A 15,527-nucleotide genomic window follows, 5' to 3' on the forward strand; every position below is an offset into this window, starting at 1 on the left:
AGGTTACTCCTTTCTTTCTATATCGACTGCACCAGTCACCACCTTCACACGATGTATACTATGATTTCCTCTTCTATATGTAGATTTGGCGAAATCTGTAAAATACAATATAATATCATTACATTGTGTTTGGTTTTGAGCGATTTTTTTCCCCTTCATTAATATATGTAATTGGAACAACGGCATTTGGCAGCGATTAACATATTTTTATATTTTTATATAACATTATATTATTTTATTCTGATTCTTCAGTATTGTTCAGATAATATGTTCAAATATTTTATCAGTTGGTATAACATTAAGGTGTTCTATTAAAAGAATTTAGTGCATAATATGCTATAATTTTAAAATTCTAGAATAGACACGTGTGTTATTAATTATATACATACGTATGTTAATAATAAAATTATTATTATATTTAGATTATTAAATACATAATAATTGTCATAGAATTGCTTCGAGTTGACCTAAATAAGTATTTAGATGGCACGTGGAGTATTTCAATTTTCAACCATAATATTATCTAAACAAAAGTTAATAAAAAAAAATACTACTCCGACGGTAATGTATACATTGTGATTTATGATTATTATTTTTTGTTTTGTTTTACATAATATTACAATAAGCGCAATAAAACGTGTAAAAGTGTTCATTTATTTTATATTTATGATGGAGTGCTGTACATTGTATACATTGTATCTATTATCGTATTATACGACAACTACTATGGTTGTGTGTTTAAAAATTAAATATCGTTGTCAAGGATTCATAAACAGGTGACTAGAGAATAAGGACGAACATAATAATAATATTATTATACGATTGCATTTTAATTTGGTTTCATTTAAAGTAATTTCACACGTTGTTCGTATTGTTTGTGCTACAAGAAATATTATAATATATCATATTATTATATTGTAAAAGCGATGTTAAACATTAGGAGACACCTGTTCATAAAACGGAAGTGTTCAAACAATATATCATGTACGAGTTTAATACCTGTGGAACTGTGCACCGTACATCTATAGGTACACCTTGGTCAACTATTAATCATTAATCATTGTGTATATAGATACCATTATTGACGTTATTATATTCAATTCTTATTTAAAGGTAATTAATAGTGTTGCCCTCTAATCATATGCTTATTTTAACGCATAATTTAAGTATGCAATTTAGTACTTAAAAATATAGTAGATTGTGTATATGTTATGTACTTGCAGTGGATAATAAAAAAATAAAAAAAATAGTCAAAATTATTATTCTTGTTGTACATGCGCTACATTGGTGTCGTACAAGCGGTATTATCTCGTTACAGCCCCAGACGATAACCTCGAGTTGTTTTTTTTTTTTGTTAAAAAAATGACACATGTTCGCATAAATTAACGCGCCGTTATACAGCTGCTGACACCTGTTTGGCTAAAGTAAAACGTTAAGGTATTAAAATAATATTATAATGATTGCGCTGCAGGATGTGTAATTATTTATCATATACCATTATTGTACATTTTTATTGCATAAATCGGAAATTTGAAAATTTGCGTTTGATGAACATGATATATTTAACTAAAATGTATCTGTAAATTCGGTTTACAGATCATTCGATAGAATAAAAATATGAATAAAATTGTACGATCAAAAATACATATTATATATTTTGTCTCTGCGTGTATACTGTATATCAATTATTATAATTTATCATTATAATATTTTTCTATTTTTATGCTATTTTATTTTGATTTATAAGTTGTTTGGTATTTGCTGAGTACAAAATTGAATTGGAAACGTTTAATATATTATTACAAATAAGTATACACGATGATTATTAATAAAATGTATGTAAATATTGTCTGCACTTGTTTTTCAAACCTGAATGCAAAAGAGCATAGTTGTATAATGTATAGAAAGAAAAATTAAGTAACATTAAAAAATAAGTCTTAGTTTAGTTATACTAGATGTATATACTTGCCAAGTATTATATTCTAGTTTAGTGACATATATCATTATTTATAAAAAAACTAAAATTATTTATATATAGTTTGATTCCATTTAAAAAATACACCAAATCATAACAGTATATTATCTTTAGCTTGTAAGGCATATCGTTTAATTGTTCACTATTTTTAGTGTTTTACATTTTAAAGGGTAATATTACAATAATCGTAATGATTCTATTATATAGATATTGATCGATATTAGCTAACAAACGAAATCTAGCTACGTTCACAATTATAACATATTGAATTATTATCAATATAATAGGTAACCTTTCCCCCTTTTTCAAATTTTGTGTGAATATTTAAAGAATAAAAATATATGAAAAATGTAAAATGATATTGTATTATTGTTCAAAAAAATATATAATAAAAGTTTTCTTCTGAAAATTCGAGTTTGTGTGGCTGTTATATACGGTAGTTTCTCTATTATTAGTTATCGAACACTAACAATGTAATCAGTAGGTATGCTTGCAAGTGTATTCTTTTTAAACATTGTTTGTTGTACACTCTTTGATTTTCACATCACAGATCAAAAGCTGTTCTCGGTTTTTAATATTAAGCTAATAATAATCATAATAATACAATAATAGTAAGTACTTTCAGTAAATAAATTTTTGATTCAATTCATTATTATACAATGTTGGCATTCTTTTTTCATATCTGTGGTTCTTGCTTGGGGGGAAACGATTACAGCGAAGCTCTGCATAACATCAGTTAAAAGTTTTTTTAAGTTTCTACGCGCATGAGTGTGGAATGTGTGTACGTGTATGTGTGTGCGTGTGTTTGTTTCGACTTTTATGATCTTAATAAGTTAGAGCTTAACGACAAATATAATATTAATGTTGTTACTTGTTTATTATATTATTTGTAACATAAAAAAAAAAAAATAAGTAACAAGTTTAATAATTGTATAATATTGTGTATTATAAAAAAGCCAAAGGGCTTAATCAGGTCGAAGAACTTATCGTCGTCGTCGTCGTATCGTCATCCATCACGCGCACACGACTATATCGCCTCTTCCTATCTCTTTCCTATATGCAAGCATGAAGCTGTCTTGTATAAATGTGTTTATCTAATTTGTCTGCCAGGCCATACTTTACTATAACAACTATTCTGGTTGTTAAGAGGATTTACTTTTCAACAATCTCGATAGAAATCCCCCGGTATGTGTCTGTGTGTAGTCTTCTTCAAATTTCGTCCGCCCACGAGTCTCGGAAGTCGTAACCAATAAGCTTTTTAATAATTATCGTAGGATCGAAGAAGATATATTTATTATATTATTATTTCAAGTTTTAGGATAGTTTGTGCATGAGTGTGTTTCTGCACATACGTACCTATGAATAAACTTTTTTTTACTTACAATAATATAATAATATTGCGCGTTTGTGTGACCATTCAACTATAACTTTCATATCATAACCTTTTTGTAATGGCTTTAATGAATGGATAATACGATTATATCACTCCAGTATATATATATATATATAAAAATGTAACATTTATCAGATGAATAAATTAAATCCTTATTATATTAAACTAGTCTTGAGGCAACGGTATGAATCGCAATATTTCGAATATCAATTAAAATAAAATATTGAACGCATTAATTTAATTTAAAACTTTATACCAAGTTCCTATTTAAGTATACCATAAAAATAGAAAAGAAAACATTTTACTCCGATACTGTTTAGATAATGAAGATTTTTTATACTACATGCATTTATTCCAATTAAATGCGATTGTAAAAATTGTACTTATTTATGAATATATTTTATTCCATGAATACCAATAATGTATGACTTATTGAAATCTATGAATCTATAATAAATTATGCTGTGTTGTAAAAAATGTGATTATGTATTATACATTTATATTATAATCACATAAGTCATAATGAACATTAGCATTTATAATTTATTTATCTACCTCTTATGCCATACATCTTATGTGTGGTTAACGAGATCTTAAATGTTAAAATGCAACCCCTTAAATCGTATATCCGTTTACTTAATGACTGAAATGTACAATAAGGATAAAAAAAATTATATTTACAATATTTTATTACAAGATCGAGGAAAAGATTCATTGTTTATTGTTTTGAAATTCTTAAAATATGTTTTATTAAAAGTGTAAAAAATAACGTTTTCGATTGCATAAACACTTTGTGGCCCCTCTCAACTAAAAGCTAATTTGATTAATTCTGTTAAAAGGGTCTTTTTCTGTCTTGCAACTCTTATTGTGCTTTTATATAAATATATATAATATATATATATATATATATATATTTATAGTGATAGTATATTTTTGTAAATAAATCTGTATCACTTTGCATAAATTAAAATATATTTTTGATAAACACAAAAAATTGTTTAAATATCTAGTTATTATATTATAAGGTAAATATTTTAGAAGTGGTGTGATAAATAAATAATCAGTGATTTGGAAGTTCGAAGATCACTTATTAAACATTTTTTAAGTACTTAGGTCTTTAAACTAACATACATTTTAAAATTGCACAAACGTATTTTCAAGCATTGTAAAATATATTGGGTTTAAACAAAAAGCTTAAATTTTTTTCAAATTTTTTTCTTTTTCATAAATTACGAATACAATACGTTTACGCTATTTATACTCATATATTATGTTATAATGCGTATTATCGTTTATATAACCATAAAAAAGTATAATAAAAATAACCAGCTTGATGAAAAAGAACATAAAATATTTATTAACAAATAGGTCTTGGGATTTTAATTAACACGTATCGTGGTACTTAATTTAAATAGTTTTCAAAATTGATTGTTTTATTAATTAATGGTTCATAAATAAGTATGGTTTCACCAGAGAATAAATGAAATCAATAAAATCAAATAATGCATGTATAATAATATACATACATATGACTATACAAAGAATAATATAAACCCCTATACTATAGGTCAATTATAGAGTTAAGATACGTACATAAATAAATTTTAAATAATTCATTAGTTAGAATAAGTCGAATAACTTAAAAATGATTTTGTTTTGATGCATGGATTTGATTTAATATAATATTTCAACTAGGAGTAATAATGTAACATAAAATTGATGTTGAATTACATAGGAAGGTACTTCACCTAAGCCAAATTTAATATTATTTAAATGATTTTTTTCAAATGTTCAACTAGGATTCATACCACTTATCTAGTCTATTTATATACACGCATAATAATCACAAAATCTCATTTATAGTTTATACGATTTAAATAAATAATAATATAATAATTAATGATATTTTATCATTGTATACGAAAAAAGATTCTGAGCGGAGACGGTTTATCTATCTAGGATATATTATAGATTATAAACATTTTCATATCTTAGATTTAAAAAGAAAAATTTCTATGAATTTCTAGCTTAAAATAATTTGCGAATTGTCGTTATTTTTACGTATGTTGTCAAAATTCAAACTTTTAATACCTACTTGTAAAAAAAAATTGTGGCTATGTATTTCTTTTATTTTTCAACTGCTATTGTAAAAATATGTTAGAGGCCTTGTGTTAAATTTTAAAATCTTAGATTTAAAAAGAAAAACTTTTATAAATTTCTGTCTAAGGTAATTTGAACATTGCCGTAATTTTTACGTATTTAGTCAAAATTTGAACTTTAAATGCTTATAAAAAAAAATTACCTCTTCTAAGTACCACCTCTTTTGAGCAAGTTTAGAGGGAGAAAAAGTGTTTACAGAATAAAAAAGAAAAAGAAAAAGGAATAAACGTCATTGTAAGTCCAATACATTCCTCGCTCCGCTCAGAATCTAAAAAAACATTGATACATTTATTTTTTAATTATTGAGAATAGTGTAAATATTATTCTACCAGCTGTTTAGTATATATAGCTATATAGAATGACGTAATAATTAAATTAAATTAATAAAACAAAATAAATTATGTTACATTGCAATTGTAGAGAATAATGCATTTTTGTGTATACCTATAATAAGTACCTAGCAAAAAATAGTGTTACATAGGTATAATTTTATTGAATAAGATTCTAATTAAATTGTTTAGTAGCTGATAACTTATAAGGAAGGTTTTGAATTTAATTAGCTTAATGATCATGCATTTTTACGTACATATAAAAATTTCATTCAGAAATCATAATTGGGCAATTATTAGTGATAGTGATACATAATGTAAGTAATGTATATTTTTGCATATTTAACATAGGTACATAAGTCATTAGTATATATAATATGTATTACATTACATTAAATTATTATAATAATTGTATTATATAATATACATTATACTTTACATAGTAAATTTAATGATTAGCAGCGAGTGGGGGATTGGCCCGCCGCTGCTAATTGTCGTATGTTTTTGTTTTGAACAATAAACGATGGGGGCTGGAGGAGAAGTACTGGCACCATAGTTCCTCCTCCAGTCCTCGATACCATAAGGAAAAAAAAAAAAAAAAAAAAGTAAATTTAATGATCCCACTATAATTATTGATATATTTATTTTATTATTATTCATTAAAATATATTTTTAAGCCTATTTTTAGGTAGTATAGTTATAGTTATATATTTATATAATTATAGTCCTATGGGTGTCACATGGATGTATTTGTATAACATAGTTCACCAATCAAAATGAAACTATATAACTTAATATTCTATTAGTAATATTGATGAATTATTTCGTATACTTTCAATTTATTATTTATACATTTATTACAGTCAACAGATACAGTGACAACACGTAATATTCAAGCTTTCGTTTTAATGTTTTTAATATTTAAGTGATTGGAAGTGTCATAATAAAGCTTTTATACTTTTGTCAAACACATTTGTTAATTTGTTTGTTTGACGTTTATTCGGCTGTGTTACATGTACGTTTACTGTATTTATAATACTATATAAATTTCGACTAATTTTTGGTAGTTTATTAGTACCTGAACTATCTGTATTAAATAATAAAATATTTAAGATTTGGGTCAAGCCAGATTTATAAATACGTTATCTATCGTATCATGATGCATTTTACCGTGAAGAAAATACTAACATAAAATGTATCTACAGTCATTATTTTGTTGAATTACACATAAATAGGTATTTTAGTGTCTTAATTATTATTAAACTATACATTAAGAAAAAAATTAAGTTAAGAACACAATATGTAATAAATTGTCTATTAGGGCACTAATTCACGTATCAGTTCACTACTCGTATTCAACGATCGTAAGTAAATCGTAGTTAAATTAAAAATAAAGTTGTCAAGAAGTTTAATCAAAGTTAAAAATAAAATTTGGTATCCATCCTGACCTTTTCCTAAGTCGTTGTTGTCAAAATTAATCTTATGATAACTGTATACATATTCGTATTATACTATAGTTGAGCGTTGGTACTGTCTCTTAAAAGTCATATCTACGGAACTGAGGACACATTTGGGATGTTAAAAAAGCAAAATTTAAAAGCGAGACGTCACCGTGAACTAGTGAAGTCTAAGTGAATTACTTAAAGAAAAATAAATATAAAACGGATATTCCGAGTACCTACCTATCTTAAATGTTTTTTTAAAAAGCATTATGTGTACCGATCGGTTAATATCTTGATTTATTCATACCATCGTATTGCACGTCTACACTTATATATAGATACAGTGTTTTGAAATGCCAATTCAATAAACAATATGATAACAAATCGATAGATAAATAATAATAAATTGTCATATTATCATATTTACTTACAAATATAACGTCTGAAATTATACAAACACGTGGAATATTCCTCGACAATATAATATTATTATGATAATTTATGAATAATGCTGAAACTCATAATACTTTTCCACGATGATATTTGTATTCTATAAACAGATATAGGCGGTACCTATATTATAATATTTAAGTGAAATTGTTAATTCCACAATCACGTGGAAGTCATGTGTGGTTTCAGGTTTGCGCAATGCACGTATAAAAAAAAAGACAAAATAAACATTTTATGTTATACAAGTACCTACGTCCTACATATAAACATAACACGTGACGATATATACCATCGTTAATTACTCACTGTAATTGGGTTATAAATATTTACAGGTTAATAATTTTTTTTCGTGACTTGAGTTGAAGGTTTTACGACAAAATTGATTTCGCCGCGTGGTATTTACGACGGACGTTTACGATGGTGGTGGCGTAAAGAAAAAACGGAGAGGTGTGAATAAAATAACACCTACCTAATAATAATGATAAAAAAAAAATTGTTTGATGTAATTTGTCGATACCAATTTATCATAATATTTATCGTACGCGCGCGCAAACGTTCAGGTGTGTGTATATTATTCTACATATATCTACATAATATAATATATAGCTGCTACCGGAATACGTGTTTTTTTTTTTGTGAGAAAGGGTTGCCGGACACCTGCCAGCCGAGGCGTTTCTATTATTATGGCGTCATAGTATATCTATACTATTATAATAATATATAGGTATATGCAATATGCATCTTGTATTTTTTTAGTCGTATGTATCTATACAAAAACTGGTTTCTTGCAGACGTCTTCCTACCCTATAAATAATAACAATTATAATAACGTGTGTTCATGGGGGTCGAAAAAAGATGTTAATATAATATAGTTAGGAGTTACTGTTAAAAATCCTTTAGATAAAAAAATAATAATAATAATAACAACACTCACTTGTCGTCGGGCGCCGTAGACTCCACCGTCCGTCGTTCAATACATAATATTAATTATAATTAATATATTTTAACCAGAAAAAATTGCATATTATCCGTCGAAGATTCTCGTATTATATCAAGACTAGGTCGCAGTATTCCATATTTTCGCGCATACAGATTTGCAGGTGACGTTAATATTTTACTCCGGTGGGCCGCCGAGAAAAAATTAGTATAGAAACTTAGACAATAATAATTACGTTGATTAAAACAATGTACTGGCTACCTAGTTATATAAAGAAATTCAAACAAAAAACAATAATAAGAGGAAAATAAAGAAATAAAATACATTTAAGCATTTTAAGTAATTTGTCAGTCTATACGCCTAGATTAAAAGTGACAGTTTTAAATTATCATCACTGTTAAATTGTTTAATCAAATCTGTAGTATTTATTTTACTCATGATGCAGTCATAGTATTTATCTAATATTTTTTATTTTATAACAATACATATTTCAATGTTTTACTAAATTATATATGATATTCAGAGAGTATTCCGCAGTAACTAGGTAATATATAGTAATACACCTGGTGGAGTAAAATATTGTAATTGACTAACTTGTTGATTATTGGTATTTAGTAGAAAGATTAAAGTATAGGGAAGACAAAAATTAGTTTGGTAAGAGAGTGCTAATTTAAAATCCATATGATTTATAGTTGGTGAGTCACTAATTTGTAATTAGAGTTCAAAAACAACCATTTTGGCATATTTCATAAATAGTATTGAGGACTAAAAAGTTCTGCACAATTTACAATGTTTTTTGTTTGATTCTTATAGATACCGTATATAATATATATATATTATAGATCCGTAAGGCTTAGATTATATGATAAAATAAATTAGTGATAAACTAAAACACACTGTGTCAACTGCACACAATAATAACATGTTAGATAATAGATATTAGTGATTTTTTAACATTCATTATTATCCATAAATTTTATCAGCACAATAAAAATGTTATAATTAATGGTAGGTATCTAACCTAACACCAATCGATATATTATATTTTTGTTTTAAACATCACGTCACATAATATCCTCATTTGCCTAATCAAATTTTGTTTCCCGGCAAACATACATTTAGTTTAGAACATAAAAGTTGTAACTAAGTGAAAATAATATATTCAGTATTCACAAATAAAAGGTTCTCTTTTTCGTTCTTGACTGACATTTTTTACATTTTTTTGTACACTAAGTTTAACATGGGAAAACACAAATTACAAGATTTGATTCAAAATACCTTTGTTAATTTTTTAAATTTTAACAGTCAATAAATCATTTATTATGAAATATTATATCACAGTTATATCGTCGTTATATAGTTATATTACACCGATTCGTTGATAACCAATGATCATATTGTTTAGAGTTCAGAAATTGAGACTGCTGCAGTATTGTATGATAGGAATGGAATTAGTTATTTCTAGAATTGATGTATAAAATAAATATTACATGATTGATAGAAGACATAATAATTATTGTTTTATGTGAAAAAAGAAGGTCCATAAGAATGCATTGGGTTTAAGTACCTCTACATAGTGATATAATGTGTTACCATATAATATACCTTCCTAGTCCCTACTACAAACTGATGCAAAATATATTCTTGTGACATCGCGGTGAAAATATGTTTACAAAAATGTCCGTGTATGTGTGGTTTTATCCTGGAAATGATGGCATTATTACGGTTTTATGGTACATTGATTGTGTAAAGAACTTATAATCGTTTATCAGTGTTTATATTATTTATTAGCTTAACTAAATTCCATTCTCTCGGCTACACTTTATTGCTATCACAATATTGTATAACAAATCTGATGAATATTATATTTATTTTGAAATACAGGGTGATTCACCAAGCACGCACCCTCTTATTTTTTGTTCTAAAAATCAATTTATTTGAATTCTGATTTTTGAAATTTTTAAACATACCTAAATACCTTTTTTTCAAAATCTACAAATTTTTTTTTTGTATTAGCTAGTTTAAGGATAATAGTCCTTAAAAATGTTATAACAAAAATAAAAAATATATGCAATATTGGATCTAGTATTTGATACTCTAGGCTTACTTTTACAAATTATGAATGTCGATACATTAATATTCATTTATAAAATATTGTTCACATCATCATAGCCCACATCTTCGAAACCCATTGCATAAATTTAAATAAATCAAAAACCACTCAATTTTGATATCTGAAAAATGATTTGCTAAATAATCCACAGTAAAAAGTAATGTTTATGTTTGAACAACAGAAATTTTTATTTATACAAGTAACTTCTTAAGTAGTAGCTACATAAGATTTCAAGAATTTGAAATTATGGTCTTAAAGTATTTTTAAAAATGAGATTTTGAATAAATGTGTTATAGAAAAAAATGGCGTACGCACGCTTGGTGAAACAACCTGTATATTATATACCTACACTATTATATATACGAGTAGTAGCTATTACCCAGCGTTTCCCAGACAAAGATTTGTTTTATTTTTTAGATGTTTATACAATATTATACATTTAGTGGATTGAAAGGTTTTTGTACCGTCGTTTATCTGGCGGTTTTTTGTCTGTAGAAAAATGTGAAATCAAAAACTGGGTTTCAGTTTCTAGCAATACAGCTAGTAACTTTAAATGAATATCGATTTACGTACAATTTTTTCATCATGTAATCAATAGATTTCTTACCAGATGTTGCCCAGGGCCAATGATTTATATATATACATATATCAAGCATGAGCATCCCTTAAAATAAACTCCTCCGAATCTCAAGGAATCTATTGATATAACTTTTTTTTAAACAGTCCAGCAGTTTTTGAATCTATTAAAATCACGTGAACCAATTATCGATTTTCATCTGTATAACTCGATTTCACCCGTGAAAAATCTATAAAATATAACGTTTTATAGGCTTATCCTTACATACTATTTTTCCCGATATCATTAAAAACGATTTGAAATGTTCATAAAATATTTATACAACCTATAAACATATATGCAACTGTCAACTCTCATTCACTAGGTAGCTATTTTAAAATTTCTCTTTTTGAAAACATAAACGTAACAATTTAATGTATGATTTTACCCCATCCAAGTAACCAATAGCAATAAATACTTAATTCTTCTACTACTATTATTTATTTATAATTTAAACGCCTGGCGGTAATTTTATAATGATAATGATGCATATTACATAACAAAAGATACTAAATATATAAGAACACTTTAGATACAAAAACAATACTTATATTATGTAAGAGAAGTAGTACAAATAAGTAGTAAAAAGTATTATAGGAAAAAAGAGAGAAAATAATACACAAATAAACACTGAGACTATTATATGGATAATACTAAGATTTGCTACTTTACATTGGTTACTAAAACTCTATTAGATTGGTGACAAGATTTATTAGAAGCGTAGCTGTTTGGATCGGGGCATAACATACGTAAATACTTCGTTTTTCTAGTTCCGATTTTGAGAATTTGATGATTTCGAGATTCAAGTCTTGGTATATGAAATAAGACCTTATTGAGTAAGCGGATACCATAAATATGATATTACAAATTATAATATTATAACCAGGCCCATGTCCCCGACACCACCTAATTCAAATCTAGATAAAAACCATTCGTTTGTAATCAAATCATTTGTAAACAAAAACTTCCATTGCAAATCTCAAAATCATTTTTTAAATGTTCAATAAAACAAATTGAATCCATTGATGGAGATAAAAAATTAAAAAAATTCTATCTTATGTGTAGACCAAATCACACTCATTGACTATGACCTCATCAAAATCGGTTGAGTGTTATTGGAGCGCATTGCGTCCTACACACCCGTCGTACACGAATTTTTATATATTTAAGATATAATATTTATCAAATCAAACGATAGGTATATAAATATATAAAATTACATCACAACACTCTCAAAGGTCCTAACATACAAATAAATATTGTTTACATTTCTTGGAATCGATAATATTTGTGTAGTATAATCGCTAGAGCCGACCGTGTTATAAATTAATGCAGTCGGTGGGTTTATCGAAGGGCAACAATGACACTAACCACAATTATATAGTTTAAAGTTATACAATTACGCACATATTGCCAACACCGACAACGAGAATGTGATGACCACTGCATAGCTGTATATAGCATATTCATAATAATATATTATCATATACGAATGCAAGCGATATTCCGCTAATCACTTTCCCAATAGATATTTATGACAAGTCGCCAGTCGGTCACAAAACACTCAATGAACTTTAATTAGTGTTTTGCTATAAATTATAATACAAAATAAGTTGAAAGTATCTATAAAACATTTTATTATAATAGTAATACATAGAATTTTAAATGAATTTGATTCAAAAATCATTGCTGAAAATATAAGAAAAATAGTTTTGCAGTACACCATAAAGAGTTCAAGACTTATATAAAATATATGCTTTGACATATTTTTTTTACTTTTTACGTTTTTAACTCTACGTTTAATCTTGGCATGATACATATTATAAATAACTTCTTCTTTTTTTTTAGTCCGTTAAAGAATTTAGTGTAACAAAACCGCTCTGTTGGGTTACCGAAGTCTTTTATATGTTATACTAGGATGTTTTTTTTATTACCTTTTTATGGCTGCATAAAGAACACACACATACCGGCCCTTGCGAGTTATCGACTTATTTTCTTTCATATTCTCCTCCGTTTAATGTTTAAAAGAATAATATTATTATGTTTATTTTTTTTCCATTCTGTAATTCTTTGTGGTTATTTACAAATTTGATAGTATTATGTAGGTATGGTATTTGTATCTTTCTAAACTGTATTACTACAGTACTTATCGTTTATGCATAATTATAATGTCGAAACTCATTTAAAAAATATTTATTTATTTGTTATTTGAAAACAAACATTGTTAATTTTAATTGATGATTGTTAAAAATGATAACTTTATAACTGATTCAAAATGTAACAAGTTGCTCGTATATTATGTCTCTTATTAATAAATCATCATTAAAGTCGTAAAGTCTAATGATTACACTTAAATAATATTAGAATAACAATGTTCTTATTGTTCTTATCCAAATTAATTATAGAAAATCTAAAAAAATTTGTTTTTGGTATTTGGTTGTTGCACTGCGATAGTTTTAAATCAAATGTAAACATATTTTTAATTTTCTCACGATAAATACCTACATATAACGCGGCGTTTACAATAATGCTGTACAACTGCAGTCTTTCGAATAAACATTTAACAGCAATACAGCTTAATATATTACTATGCTTAAACATCATAAATAAAAATTATCATAGATTTCTAGTCATGTTTATTATGATGATTGATTATTTTTTATATTCCGACGGGCGGCGAGGATCCTCTACACGCTAACGCGTTTTAACCACACACTTGAATCCCAGGAAATAGTTATCTTGTCGATACGATTTTCGTTCGTCACGGCCAATCATACTATACATTATTAACATACTTTATGTTTGTGAGTTGAACATAAAAAAAAAAAAAAAACAAACCGTAAAATAATCAGTGGGTGTACTACTATAATATGCACTTAATATACATACAGTGTCTCGCAAGTATTATTCCGAAGAGAATATAATTAGAGAGACATTTAAGAAACATATTATACTATTATCTTTGCTGACTATGTGTCCATTGTTGCATGTCGTTTTTGGATCGCAGTGAAGTTTAATAAACGAGCTGATTTATTCTAAGGTAATTGTTGCAGTAGTATGAGACGCGTGTATTGAGTTGAAATGTATTAACTGTTTGCTACACGATATGATTTCGAGTACTCACATCGAGTGGTATCTTAAAAAGGCTATATAGGTATACAATATACATAAATACTTAAAGCAATAATTACTTAGTTGAGTGCTTGTAGTTTTATCAGACTAAATTAAACATTTTCCGTTTTAGTTTTTGAACATTTATTATACCTACACTTTTAGCATAATTATTTAAATGCATTTTAAATTAAAATAACATTCGTATATTATATATATTCAACACCAAATAAAATAGGTATCCTTATTTTAATATAGATGAGATAATTGATTTGACGAATTTTGCACATTTACCGACAAATTAATAATAACATTTTTTATTCATTATTAATAAGCCAGTATAATAACCATTGCCTATAGATAAAAGTAATCTCTCAATATAATCAAACGTACTATATTATATTATATGGGTATTGAGTAAATTTGACTGATTAGATATAATACCCATATATTTATTGAATATTTATTTAACACTTGAATAGTTGAATGACGTATAACTTACATTTCTTACTACCAATACAGTATCTTAAAATCATTAAATATTGTTCCTAAATATTGATTGTACCTATTATCTTATGAATTCAGACAAATCATTTTAAGACATTAATAATATTTTATGGCCAGAATATTGTTATTTATAATTTAATTTGTACATATGCTAATGATATCAGTATGCGTTGTAATTGAACGAACAGACATATTCAGTATATTATATTCACCACACATTTTAATTTTTATAATCGTCTAGAACTTTAAGCTATAAAAATAAATATAACTACTTTTGATTTAATTATTTGAATGAAATATTATAAAAATTTTATGTGCACAATAAATCGTATAAACTGTTTAAAAATAAATTTATTTTCAACACTTAACATTACTTACTTGTTATACATAAAATGTATTGATTATTCAGTATTTTACACACCTGTACGAAGAAGTTTAGTTTTTGTAAGTGAGGGGAATGCGTAAGTACAAGGAAAATGTTTATGTAACACATT

This window comes from Diuraphis noxia, unplaced genomic scaffold (genome assembly GCF_037042655.1).
Source record: "Diuraphis noxia isolate RWA-SAM2 unplaced genomic scaffold, SU_Dnox_SAM2 contig0004, whole genome shotgun sequence".
NCBI classification, from domain to species: Eukaryota; Metazoa; Arthropoda; class Insecta; order Hemiptera; family Aphididae; genus Diuraphis; species Diuraphis noxia.